The following is a 14,614-nucleotide window of genomic DNA, read 5'->3' on the forward strand; positions in this document are numbered from 1 at the left end:
CTGGCTCTCCCTTATCCATTCTACTTGTTACATCCTCAAAATATTCCAGAAGATTAGTCAAGGAAGATTTCCCCTTCATAAATCCATGCTGGCTTTGACCGATCCTGTTACTGCTTTCCAGATGCACAGCTATAACATCTTCCCCACTACTGGTCTATAATTCCCTGTTTTTAGGCTGTGGGCCAAAGTGCTTTTTTGTTTCAGTTTGTGACCCAAATCACGTAACTACCTGAATTTTTAACATATTGTGTAAAAATATTATAGAAATCATACCTGAAACTCATCAAGAACAAAACCTGCACATTTATAAAATATGATAAAAACCTCCAGTTTTCCGAGTAGTAATTGTCCAATCAAAGCACCTTTGACATTGAGATCAGACGCCAATTGACCATTCACTCGCTTTGTTTCATGGTCGCTAGGTAGCGAGCACTCTGGGATCATGGCTGCCTCCGAATTACATCAAAACAATAGCAAGGTTTCCAAGGAATAAAGGTAATGCTAACCTTGCTGATAATTTTGTTTTAGAATTGATTTATCTTTATAAAGTTATGATGTGAACTGTTAAATAAAAATTATAAATAACAAATGTAGAGCTGGGGTTAGGATTAGGATTAGGGTCAGTCAGTCAGTCAGTAGGAATGTTACAACATTTTGAGATTTTAAAAATCAAGTCTGAAATTTATCTCATCAGATAAAGCACAAAAAAAACTTGATAACTAATTCACTTTCATATCTTCAGTATTAATAAAGTTATGGTCATTTTCATACTCAGAAATTAGCATCTTGTTCCCTATTGCTTTTCCATTAATTTAACACAAAAGCTGTGATCAAGGGCAGTCAATTGACATAAAAGCCCATAACTTTAATAAAAATTAAGAGAACTGAATAAAATGTTCAGTTATTATAGATTGAAGCATTCTGAAACAAATATGATGCATCTTACTTTGATGGGCTGAAATTAAAGTATATAATGAGTTAATTGCCTAATTAAGTAGCTAATTACAAAATTAACCGCTGTGACGGAAAGAGTAATAAACAACCAGACTGCCTTAAAAATTCAAAAATGTGATATTCTCAAGATCAGAACTTTAATATTAATCACAGCAATGAGGGAGGAAACTATATCCTGGCCTGGATTTCACAGGGAGCAAATGAAGGGAGGGAGAAAAATACTGGAGTGAGGTTTAATACTTGCAGGGAGAATACTTATGGATGAGCCTGGGCTAGTACATGCCTGATGGGCCAAATGAGCACTTAAAAAAAAATCTGAGCAGATTCTCAGTGAAAGGCAATTTTTCTGGACTTTTCCTGGCCTGGCACGGGCCTTTTGGGCCAAAATGCTCCTCCTGGGCTAATAAGGGCATTTGGGGCTAAAGGGACCAGTTTCTCGGCTAATAGGGGCCGTGGGCCGAAATTAGTGGTTTCAGGCAGGCCAAACAACTCATTACATTTCATTTCCAATTGCATTGCAGATTCAAGCTCAGGGCAGGCTGAATAACATTGGATTTTCATTTCACTTCCATTGCCATTGCAGTTTCAAGCACAGGGCTGGCTCAAGCCAAACAGCTGATTGCATTTTCACTTAATTTCCATTGCAATTGCAGTTTCAAGCACAGGCCAGGCCTAAGCCAAACAGCTGATTGCATTTTCACTTCATTTCAATTGCCATTGCACTTTCAAGCACTGGGCAGACTCAAGCTAAACAGCTGATTGCATTTTCACTTCATTTCCTTTGCCATTGCCGTTTCAAGCACAGGGCTGGCTCAAGCCAAATAGCTGATTGCATTTTCATTTCATTTCCTTTGCCATTGCCGTTTCAAGCACAGGACAGGCCAAACAACTCATTTCATTTTCATTAAGGGCTAACAAATCATTTATTCAAGTACATTGCAGACTCACAGTGTTCTGTAGTTTCCCAGCTCAGACAGAGAGTTGTGATCTCTCCCTCGCTATCTTGAAGACAGATTGAGCCACGCCCACACTTCCGGGTTTTATAGTCCCTCCCACCAGAAGGTGCGTGGCCTTCATGGCAGTGATTGCCAGGAGAGAGAATCAAAAAGTTGTAAACATTGCCCAGGCCATCACCGGCTCTGACCTCCGCACCATCGAAGGGATCTATCGAAGTCGCTGCCACAAAAAAGGCAGCCAACATCATCAAATACCCACGCCATCCTGGCCACACACTCATTTCACCATTGCCATCGGGAAGAAGGTACAGGAGCCTGAAAACTAACGTCCAGGTTCAGGAACAGCTTCTTCCCTACATCCATCAGGCTATTAAACACGACAACAAATAAGCTTTGAACTGCAATAAACTATTACTATTATTGCACTATATTAGCTATTTATTGAGTATGTGTGCATGTGTATACACACACTGAATGTTTTCTTCTTCTCCCGTTATGTATTATGTTTACATATTCTGTTGTGCTGCAGCAAGTAAGAATTTCATTGTCCCATCTGGGACATATGACAATAAAACACTCTTGACTCTCGATATAAGTGTGAAGAAGGGACTCAAGCTGAAATGTAACCAATTCCTTCCCCCCAGAAATGCTGTCTATCCTGCTGAGACAATAGACAATAAGTGCAGGAGTAGGCCATTTGGCCCTTCGAGCTAGCACTGCCATTCAATGTGATCAAGGCTGTTCAACCCCAATCAGTACCCTGTTCCTGCCTTCTCCCCATATCACCTGACTCTGCTAACTTTAAGAGTCCTATCTAGCTCTCTCTTGAAAGTATTCAGAGAACCATCTCCATCGTCCTCTGACGCAGAGAATTCCACAGACTCACAACTCTCTGTGAGAAAAAGTGTTTCCTTGTCTCCATTCTAAATGGCTTACTCCTTATTCTTAAACTGTGGCCAAATATAAGGTTGTTTTATAGCTTCTACCAGTTATGATGAAATGTAATTGAAAACAAAAATAAGTCTCTTGGTTATAAACCCTGGTTGGGAACAAATAAATTGCAGAATAATTAAATGCTGTTCAGTTCTATCTCCACAATGGAGGGCACAATTAAAGCCCTGTCCCATGGTACGAGTTCATTCCAAGAGTTCTCCCGAGTTTGCCCTGATTTGAACTCGGAAATTTACGATAATGGCCACTCGTCGGTACTCGGGGCTCTCGTGGACATTTTTCATCATGTTGAAAAATCTTCACGAGTCTTCCCGTGCTTTCCTGCCGTTAGCGAGTCTTCCCGAGTACCTGCCGTTAGCGCTAAGAGATGTCCCCGAGCTCCGACGTACCCGCTACATTCATTCACCGTGCTTACTACAAGTTTGATTTTTTTTAAACTCGGGAGAGCTCTTGGAATGAACTCGCACCGTGGGACAGGGCTATTAGGTTTCTATATGTGTGGAAGGTAGGAATTGAAAGAAATCAATGTTAGGATTAATGACATAGTGCTTGGAGATTATGGCGTTAGAAGCAGGACATCACTGAAGTTTGGTGATCTACTTCCACTGGACTAAAGGAATTTGATATGATAAATTATTTGGATGCAGGAACAAACTGAAACACCTCCAATAATCTATATTCTATCCTATGGGGAGAAGGCAGGAAGGGGATACTGATTGTGGATGATCAACCATGATCACAGTGAATGGTGGTGCAGGCTCAAAGGGCCAAATGACCTGCTCCTGCACCATTCAAGTAATTGTCATATGACATTGTCTATTGTCTATAAAATGGAATTCAGAAAATTAAACAATGCATTGTTGCCAAGAGATGGTCTGTAATGTTCCGTTGCTGTGGTAGCATTAGGTCAGTTCAACAACCTGATGGGACAGTAGCTTTTTTCGAACTGGGAGTGTGGGACGTTTACACTTCTGTGGCTACTGTCGATGGTAACAGTGAGAAGAGAGCACGGCTTATCCCATTTCAGCTATTAGTTGAGCAGACTTAACCTGAACAACTTGGTATTTTTACATCTTCATATTCTGAGACCTTTCCTGTAAAAGATCTTTCACGGGGAAGTGTTGCGACTATCCGCAGAAACTGCGTGCCTTTGTAATCAATTCCCCTCGCAGTAGACAATAGCCTTCTTTGTCATCAGGAGGCTAAATTCAATCTGGAAATTGTCCGCTTGGGGAAAGATCATCAAATATTTTTACTATATTGTGACATTTGGATTGATACAGGTATTGTAATTTTCTTTTCCACTTACCTTGTATAGTTCTGATAATCAGAATCAGAATCAGAATGCTTTATTGTCATTGCATGTGTCACATACAACGAGATTACTGTGTCTCTCCATTTAAAAGAACTTCAAACATTCACACTCATACTTTTTACACTCCCTCCCTCCCCAAACCCACCCATGGATTCACATTTACATAAATTAACACTGTCTCCCCCCCCCCCTCCTTCCCCATAACCCGCTCCCGAGACAGAGTTCAGTTCCAAGATTGCTGATGGGTAAAAGCTGTTCTTGAGTCTGGCAGTGCGTGACTTTAGCGACCTGTACCTTTTTCGTGAGGGCAGCAGTGTGAAAAGGTGGTGACAAGGGTGTGTAATGTCTTTCACGATATTACAGGTCCTGCTGCGGCATCTGGAGTGGTAAATGTCCTCCAGAGGGGGCAGGGGGAGTCCAATGATACCCTGGGCAGTTTTTATCACCCTCTAGAGAGCTGCTCTGTCAGCTGCTAAACAGTTCCCAAACCAGGCAGTTATGCAGTAAGTCAGTTTGCTTTTTACCGAACAGCGGTAGAAAGACTCCAGACTCTGATAATTTACATAAGCAAAAAAATACAGCCATTAGAACACCCGCGCTCAGTGACTCCTCCCTCCAGCCAATCACGAGGGTTCGATTACCCAGAGCCACCACCAGGTGTCGCTACACTATGTTATTCCCCTTTTTCAAACACTCCCTACACATTAGTGGCAATTTTATGGAGGCCATTTACGGAAACCTAAAAAGCTGCATGTGTTTGGGATGTGGGAGGAAACTGGATCACCCGGAGGAAACCCACACAGTCACTCAAACTCCACAGAACCCAATGTCCGTATGGAACCAAGGTCTCTGGTGCTGTGAGGTAGTAGCTCTACTGGCTGCGCCATTGTGCTGCTCATTTTATGAGTGCAAATTCCATTGTTTTCTTTGTTTTGAGTTTTAGTTACTTAGAGAATAGAGCAGGATTTGCTTTTGAGTCAGTTTATAGACACATATCCTGCGAGAATTGCCAATCCAGTGATAAGGAAGTGCTACACTGTCCGAGGTGTCAATTCTGGATGAACTAGAGGCCTAATCTGTCGTCTTACGTTCAGTGATACTATTTGATGAATACCGGGGATTTTTGATGCCTAATACTTAAACAGGAACCAACTTCACCAGAATATTTTATCTGGTTATTGGGGGAACTTTGCCTAGTCCAAATCAGCTGGTTTGTTTTCCTGTATCCTAGCAGTGACAATAATTCAAAATTATTGGAATGCTGAAAAATGGAAAGTGCTCATGGAAAAAGCAATTTGTTTGTGTCCTTGCACATGGAAATGGAAATTGGATGAAATACAGATAAGTCCAATATCGGCAAAGGAAATCTATATAGAACTTTGGCCATACTTGTAGAATTAAATAACAGTTGATAGGAGGTGCTGTAAGGCTCAAGTTTGCAATTGGATATCAAGCTATGTTCTACTTTTGTACAGTGCAGGATGGCAAACTTTCTTCACAAGTAGGGCCAGTTTTAGCAACAGTCGTCGTAAATAAACTGATCAACTGTGGCACAGTTATGGAATATGATGTTAAACTAATTACATTGAGATGCAACTTTAATCTGTGTCTTAACTTTTAATTTGCTGTTTTTGCACCATTTTGCGACGTGATGAAATTTGTGAAATTAAGGTAATTTGGGACGTTTGTGTATGATTTGATACAGGTAGTTCTGCTGTAATGGTTATTTTATTCGTGTGAATTGGATGTAATGTGGATTTTGTGAACATTATTTATATTAAGTGGACCTAATTGATAACATGATTTGATTGATCTACCTTGCGTTTGAATACCTCATGTGATCTAACCTCGACATCATCCAGGATATAAAAATCCAGAGATTCATCATTCACTGAGAGAGGAAATTCTTGCACACCTCTGTTTTAAATGGCAGCTCCTTTGTCTTGTGATCCATACATGTTACACCTTTCAGTTGCCTCAGTTTTATTTCCATTGTTGCATCTAGCGTGCTCAGGATATTTCCTATTTTAACCATTTTGTTTTGTAATAGGCTGGCTTTCCATTGGGTAGAGAAATATTACCCTAAAACTATGTGTTGATATTATGTGTTCATTGAAAGCTACGTTCATCAAAGTGAAACCATGTACATGTTCAATGATCAAAAGTTAACTGAAATTTAACCCTGCTTCCAAAAGAATTGAGGTCCCAAGTTCCACGTATCCACTCTCATAGAAATATTTTGTGTATTGCATTGCATTGTCCATTATTGCAACTCCTCATTATTGAGCATTATTGAGGCATCTTTGAGCCCTTAATCCTGCTCTGCTTATTGGTTGTAAGGAATTTAGATGTATGATCATTTCACACATTGGAACTACCTGAATTTTAGAGCCCAGCTGCCTTCATACTTGTTGCCTTTTCCCCCATAACCTCTGACACCCGCACTAATCAAAACTCTATCAATCTCTGCCATAAAATATCCATTGACTTGGCCTCCACATCCTTCAGTGGCAATGAATTAGACCACCCTCTGATTAAAGAAATTCCTCCTCTCCATTCACTTTAATGTCTCTTTATTATCTGCCACAGATCCGCTTTGCATTGGGTGTCACTTTCTTCAATTGGACCCCTCTGCCATTTGCTAATCTCATCATTCGCATCATTAGTACTGAACTATTATCTACCTCTTTGATGACCCTTGGACTATCCTTGATCAGACTTTGCTGGGGTTACCCTGCGCTGTAAATGGGTCGATTGCAAACGTGTATTGTCCTTCTGCTGACTGGTCAGCACGCAACAAAAGCTTTACACTGTACCTCGGTACACGTGACAACAAACTAAACGTAAACTCAAGAGCATAGACCATAGAACAGTACAGCACAGGAACAGGCCCTTTGGCCCACAATGTCCGTGCCACGGATGATGCCCGGTTAAACTAATCTCTGCTCTGTACCAATTCTATTTAATTATTATTTTGGTTATTTTGCAGCCACATTAAAATAAGAGCATGTGGAGGTGCATTTGTGCAAATGAAAAGCCTCTTGCATCGGCGGGGGTAAGTATTTTTGTAATTTCCTGTTGTTGCATTTGCATTTACAAAATTTGTATTTGTATTCATGATATATTTTGGAATTTAGTTTTTCCTTGTATAAAATAATGTGTGGACTACAATCACTTGCTTATGATTTCAATTGCAAAAATATTTCATGAAAATGCTTTTCCTTTGCTTAACTTAATTTGTCTGTTATATTTTGCCTCTGGTAAATGTTAGCCGTTTCAAATTGAATTTCTCATGTTTTATTATTTGTTATTGGCATGGCTAATTTTTATTAGATGGGTTGTACATATTGAAGCCGAGAAATGTTGATTTGTGTAATGTGACTGGTTCACTACTTGAAAAAATACATTCTCCTCTAAGTAAACCTGGGACGTTTATGACATTCATGATTTTCTTCCTGTCCTGTGCAGTGATGAGCAATGGTGGGCCACTAATGTAAAAGCAACCCTGGAAAAGATGGGCATCCTGTTAGTTCCAAGATAAAGGGGATTGGGCTGAGCACGACCCAAGCTCTTGGTACTAGGAGTCAGCTGCTCATCATAACACCTTACCTTGTGGGCAGCATTGACCACCAATTCTAAACTCCTCTGTTCCAACGTATCATTACTCACCCAGACATCAGAGAGCTATTGTCCCTCACTGAGGCCTGAATTGATCATTGGTTTTCACTTACGATACGATACAATAAAACTTTCTTCATCCCCGGAGGGAAATTGGTCGCCAACAGTCACAACACACAAGGTGCACGGAAACTTGAAATTAAAAGTGCAAATAAAAAGAAAAAGACATGCGACTGTTGGCTGGCTGCCGTGTGCACAACGCCTTAAATGGAACGAACAAACAAACAAACGCAGGCTTATCCCCTGGGTAGAGAATTATAAATGTAGAGTATCCCCCCACACCGGGACCCACATTGTTCTACCACCGTCCCACATGGCAGTCCCCCATCGCCGGATCCCCATTGTTCTTCACGGCAGTGGGGGGACGCCTGGTCCCCATTGTCTTCCCCTACCCCCCCCCCCCCCCCCACTCACCCCCCTCCCCACTATCATTGAATGCTGATTGCGGGCTGATCGTGAGGCCCCACTGCCACTGAGGCTCCCGTTGCCGCTGAGGCTCCCGTTGCTGCTGAGGCTCCCATCATCGCCGCTGCTGAGGCTCCCTCAGCCCAGGCAGACCTCGCCATCCGGCTTCACCTCGGTCCCCTGGGAGGCCTGAGGGGCGAGTCTAGCCAACCGGTGCACGTTCCGGTCAGCGGCGCGGTTGTTCGGTGGGTGGATTGGGTCCACGCGGCTCCTAGGGTCACTCCCACCTCACGTGTGCGGCTCTCCAGGACACTTCCCCTTTTCCCAGTATTACTAGCAAATCAGACTTGCATCACAGATACAAAGAAATGCAGATGCTGGTTTATATCAACAATGGGCACACTGCTGGAGTAATGGTGGTGCAACAGTAGAGTTGCTGCCTTACAGTGTCAGGGAACTGGGTTCGATCCTGACTACAGGTGCTTGTCTGTACAGAGTTTGTACCTTCTCCCCGTGACCTGCGTGGATTCTCTCCGGGATCTCAGGTGTCCTCTCACACTGAATATTTCAATACTGTTTTCTCTGAAGTCTGATTCACTATGATGCAGTTATTAATGGTGACCAATTATTCTGCAGGCACTGAGCTGCCAGAAGACTAAAGGTAAGTATTCGGCGGCTGATTTAACTGAGCAGCTGGCTCAGTATGAACAGCAAATAGTGCAGCTCAAAGACCAAATTCTGGACAAAGAAACCCAGCTTCACGTGAGAGATGAACAGCTTAAGGTAACATCAATTCCAGTTGAATATTTGTTACCCTCACTGAGTGAGCTATTACAGTGATCTGTGTACTTTGTGTTGGCATTTCTGCAGTTGGATTTCACATTAAAGCCTGAAAATTCAGTCCAAAATATTGCAAGTTTTCTTTTTAACAATAACAATGAACAATGCCTCTTGTTTTCTAAAGCAAAGACTATTGTTAAACCGTTTCATGTCGTGTGTCAGAACTTTTCAAGGAAATTGAAAGCATGCCTTCACACATCTATGAAGGTGGATAGATCATCAGGTCCGGCAGAAATGTTTCCCAGCCAGTTAAAAGAAGCAAGGGTGGAAACAGCTGAGGTTCTGACTAAATGTTTTCAGTCTTCCCTTGCCAAAGGAATGGTTCCAGAAAATTGTTGAAATTGTCGAGGAGTGCTTCCTGTTATTATATAATAGTAAAGATGCAATTGTACAGGAGAAGATGCAGATGGGATTTAGTTTAGTTAATTGTCACATGTATCGAGTAAACTATTAAAGAATACAAGTTTCTGACAAATTTTGAGCGGTTGGGTGAGGAGGCACAGTGTTGGGTGGCACGCTGGCACAGCGGTAGAGTTGCTGCCTTGCAGCACTTGTAGCGCCAGAGACCCGGGTTCCATCCCAATTACGGGTGCTGTCTGTACGTTCTCCCCTTGACTGTGTGAGTTTTGCTTTTGTTTGTTTTTAGTCTGTTTTATTTCTGTGTGTGTGTTAGCGTATCTTTAGTTTTGTATTATGTGGGGGGAAGTGGGGGATTGGGGAAAGGAGAAACTTTTTAACTCTTCCCTCGATGGAGGTGCGACTTTTTCCGTATTGCATCTCCGCCGGCATTGTGGCCAAACATCGTGGAGCTGGAGGTAGCTTTGTTAGGGATCAACGTCGGGAGCTCCAACTGCAGGACCTTTGATCGGCGACTGCGGGAGTTTCGATCGCCCCGACTGCGGGAGTTTCGATTGCCCCGACCGTGGGAGAAAAGGAGGAAGATGGTAAAAGTTATTCACCTTCCATCACAGAGGGGAATATGTGGTCGCAAAAACCACGATGGAGGAGCTGCCTACCCTGGTGGGGACTCGGAGGGATTTCCGTGAGTGCAGTGATCCTGGAGTCTGGTTCGAGTGTGGACGGCTTTCTGACTTTGGGCGGACAGGGACTGCAGAGAGAGTACAGCGGTCGGTGAAGGAGCGTGTGTGTGGCCCGGACATTGAACTGATGGCTGTGGGTCTCTGCTTATGCTGGGTGCCCTAGGGATTCTCACACGCCGCTGTGGTGGCTGTTTATGTTTAATCTTTATGTAGTTTTGTGTCTTGTTGCATTTTTGGATGTGTGTGGTAAATCATATTTCACTGTACCTCAGTACACGTGACAATAAAGGACCATTAAACCATTGAATGTGAATTAATGATTTCATCCCCTGATTTCATTAATGATAATTTTAATTTTAACGTCTTAATACCAAGGTGGAATTGAAGAATTGGTGCATTTAAATTACAAATGTTGCGTGTGTGTGATTTCCATTCTATGTTGCCCAGTTTTAATCACTGTTACGAGGTATTAATCACGTTAACTTCCTCAGTTGCTGGAAGACCTCAAGGTAAAACTCCGTGAAAATGAAGAGGCATTATTGGAAAAGACGGAACTTGTGGATGTGTTGGAGAAAAAGCTTGATGGAAATTATCGGGAGCTAGCGGTAAGGACATCATTGTTTGCAGCTGTGTGAATGTCTATTACAGGGAAAGATCTCTGCAACCAGTTAAGGGATTCTGTTGTAACTGGCAGTGAAATCAAAATAGCAGGGAGCCTCTTGGAATAAATCTGTAAATAGAAACATAGAAAATAGGTGCAGGAGGAGGCCATTCGGCCCTTTGAGCCTGCACCGCCATTCAATATGATCATGGCTGGTCATCCAACTCAGTATTCTGTACCTGCTTTCTCTCCATACCCCCTGATCCCTTTAGCCACAAGTGCCACATCTAACTCCTTCTTAAATATAGCCAATGAACTGGCCTCAACTACATTTTGTGGCAGAGAATTCCACAGATTCACCACTCTCTGTGTAAAAAATGTTTTTCTCATCTCAGTCCTAAAGGATTTCCCCTTTATCCTTAAACTGTGACCCCTTGTTCTGGACTTCCCCAACATCGGGAACAATCTTCCTGCATCTAGCCTGTCCAACCCCTTAAGAATTTTGTAAGTTTCTATAAGATTCCCCCCTCAATCTTCTAAATTCTAGCGAGTACAAGCCGAGTCTATCCAGTCTTTCTTCATATGAAAGTCCTGACATCCCAGGAATCAGTCTGCTGAACTTTCTCTGTACTCCCTCTATGGCAAGAATGTCCTTCCTCAGATTAATAGACCAAAACTGTGTGCAATACTCCAGGTGTGGTCTCACCAAGACCCTGTACAACTGCAGTAGAACCTCCCTGCTCCTTTTCTCAAATCCTTTTGCTATGAATGCTTACATACCATTTGCTTTCTTCACTGCCTGCTGCACCTGCATGCCTACTTTCAATGGCTGGTGTACCATGACACCCAGGTCTCGTTGCATCTCCCCTTTTCCTAATCGGCCACCATTCAGGTAATAGTCTACTTTCCTGTTTTTGCCACCAAAGTGGATAACCTCACATTTATCAACATGAAAAAGTGTGAAGCTTTTCTTTTGTATAAATCTTCCCATTCCTTTTTTCTAAATCAGCCCATCAACCCTTTTATGATCTGTTATGGTGCAGAATCACATTTTATGTAGAGCCTTGCAACATTGTCATTCTGGTTAGTGCAGTGATCCTGGAGTCTGGTGCGAGTGTGGACGGCTTTCTGACTTTGGGCGGACAGGGACTGCAGAGATAGTACAGCGTGCGGTGAAGGAGCGTGTGTGTGGCCCGGACATTGAACTGATGGCTGTAGGTCTCCGCTTATGCTGGGTGCCCTAGGGATTCTCACACGCCGCTGTGGTGGCTGTTTATGTTTAATCTTTATGTAGTTTTGTGTCTTGTTGCTTTTTTGGTATGTGTGTGGTAAATCATATTTCACTGTACCTCAGTACACGTGACAATAAAGGACCATTAAACCATTGAATGTGAATTAATGATTTCATCCTCTGATTTCATTAATGATAATTTTAATATCTTAATACCAAGGTGGAATTGAAGACCTAACTATTGGTGCAGTTGAATTACAAATGTAGCGTGTGTGTGATTTCCATTCTATGTTGCCCAGATTTATCTGTAGGAGGTATTAATCACTTGTTAACTTCCTCAGTTGCTGGAAAACCTGAAGGAAAAACTCCGTGAAAGCGAAGAGGCATTATTGGAAAGGACACAACTTGTGGATGTGTTGGAGAAAAAGCTTGATGGGAAGAATCGGGAGCTAGCGGTAAGGACATCATTGTTTGCTGCTGTGTGAATCTCTATTACAGGGAAAGATCTCTGCAACCAGCTAAGGGATTCTGTTGTAACTGGCAGTGAAATAAAAATAGCAGGGAGCCTCTTGGAATAAATCTGTAAATATGAAAATATGTGAAGATTTTCGTTTGTATAAATCTTCCCATTCTTTTTTTTTAATCAACCCTTTTATGATGTGTTATAATGCAGAGTCACAGTTTATGTGGAGCCTTGCAGTGTTGTCATTCTGGTTATGACAGGTTGTTGGCATTGCTGATCTGTACCACCAATTGTTTTCAGCCGTGACCAAGATCAGAAGAGATCTGCTATTTATCTCCTATTTAGATGTCAACAACACATGAACTCTTGATTATAATGCAACAATGTCACTACTGATTATATCTATCTTCCATCATTTCTATTCCATATATATTACTAAAATTCTCATCTTGACCACTTTGTGTCTGCGTTGGAATTAAATTTGAGCAAAAACCATCCTGCTTATCGCTATCATTTTTCGCCACCATTCCTCTCTGCTGAAATCATAAAAGTTTTGATCCGATCGATGAAATAGTACAAAAGTTATAAAGGTTTTGAAGGTTCACCCTCCCCACACCCCACAGACCCCATTTGCCCCCCCCCAACACCCCTCCCCCACCCCCTCTCCTCTGCAACCCCCTCCTCCACACCCCCTCCCCCACACCCCTCCCCCACACCCTGCCCTCCCCCACACCCCCTCCCCCACACCCACCCTCAGCAGCCCCCTCCCCCACATCCACCCTCCCCCACACAAAGGCTCACGAAAGTATCTTTACTTTAATTTGGCTATTTTTAATTTTTTAGGAGTTAGTTGAAGATTTGAGCGTCATTGAGATGGAAAATGAAGAACTCAAGGACAAGCTTCTGGCTGAAAAACACGGAATGAGAACCAAGGTCCGAAATATGACGGAAAAGCATGAGGCAGATTTTAAAAAACTCAACAGAAAACACAGGACTCAGCTCCGTAAAACCAGTGAGAAACATGCTGAAGAAACATCACTGAAAGATCAGTGCTATGTACAACTTAACAAAGATGTGCAACTTTTACAATCTCATGCCTGTGCACCTCTTGCAGAACAGGCAACTTGTTCTTTAAATGATTACACCAAACAGAAGATTGGGGAACTGGAAGGTAATTACTCAAAGATGACCTGTTAATATTTTTGGTCGGCCATAAATGTTCCTACCGCAAATTTGTACATCTGTCCTCACCTGCTGTGTAATTATCTCGTCCCTGTAACCTTATGAGATTTTGTGTATGCAAATTGGTTGTTGTAATTCTCATATTTTATCACTGATCACACTGAAAAATATACTTCATCGGTTGGTAAATGGGTTGGTACGTTCAGTGATCAGGAAAAGTAGTGTGTAATCTAAGTTTTTTTCACTCGGGTATTCTGGTCAGATTCCTTGATCAGAAGATAGTGATGTTTAAAGATTCAAGAAAAGAATTCTTTGTGAAGCATTTGTGAGAGTCTGCCAAATGGCTGACAGGAACACACAGTAGTCATTTGGACAGATTCGTACAGATGCTTTTCAAAACTTTCTCTTCTTGAATCCTTTAAACCGCTGTCACTGAATTTTAATTTTGAGAGGATGCTGATAGTTAAAACATGACATCGTGAAGGGCGGCCTGGTGGCGCAGCGGTGGAGTTGCTGCCTTTCAGCGCCAGAGACCTGGGTTTGATCCTGACTGTGGTACTTGTCTGTACGGAGTTTGTATGTTGTGGGTTTTCATCCAAGTGCTCCGGTATCCTCACACTCCAAAGACGTACAGGTTTGTAGGTTAATTGACTTGGGTTCATGGTAAATTATCCCTAGTGTGTGTAGGATAGTGTTAGTGTGCGAGGATCATTGGTCGGCACAAATACGTGGTCGAAGGGCCTGTTTCCACGCTGTATCTCTAAATAAAATCATTTGAAGACATTTTACCATTCACAATGCCCTTGCTGGAAATGATACATCAAAGTTTTTTAATTTCAAATAGCTTTTAATGAGAAGACCACAGAGCAACCAGGACATTTCATTAACTCCATGAATGTCTTATCTCTGTGAGACTTGAGCTGTGTTTGCATGACAGTTTACGGAAGAGAGGGTGAAACCAGGGACAAGATACAATGATGGTGGAGACAGACTATTCA

The 14,614-nt window shown here is 42.2% G+C and overlaps 1 protein-coding gene and 1 long non-coding RNA gene across 2 annotated transcripts in view; both read left to right on the forward strand.

Annotated features, from left to right (window-relative positions):
* The first annotated feature begins 7,164 nt into the window (after positions 1-7,164).
* On the forward strand, positions 7,165-10,665 carry LOC116982223. Its single transcript, XR_004414404.1, has 3 exons — positions 7,165-7,231; positions 8,896-9,042; positions 10,631-10,665. It is a non-coding gene; the product is annotated as an uncharacterized LOC116982223 (long non-coding RNA).
* A 2,850-nt stretch (positions 10,666-13,515) lies between these two features.
* LOC116982216 (protein bicaudal D homolog) overlaps positions 13,516-14,614 on the forward strand; it is a 33,439-nt gene continuing 32,340 nt past the window's right edge. The window contains exon 1 of the mRNA XM_033035513.1: positions 13,516-13,605. The gene's annotated coding sequence lies outside the window, so the exon portion shown is untranslated. The remainder of the gene's footprint in view (positions 13,606-14,614) is intronic.

Source organism: Amblyraja radiata, chromosome 16, assembly GCF_010909765.2.
Source record: "Amblyraja radiata isolate CabotCenter1 chromosome 16, sAmbRad1.1.pri, whole genome shotgun sequence".
Classification (NCBI taxonomy): Eukaryota; Metazoa; Chordata; class Chondrichthyes; order Rajiformes; family Rajidae; genus Amblyraja; species Amblyraja radiata.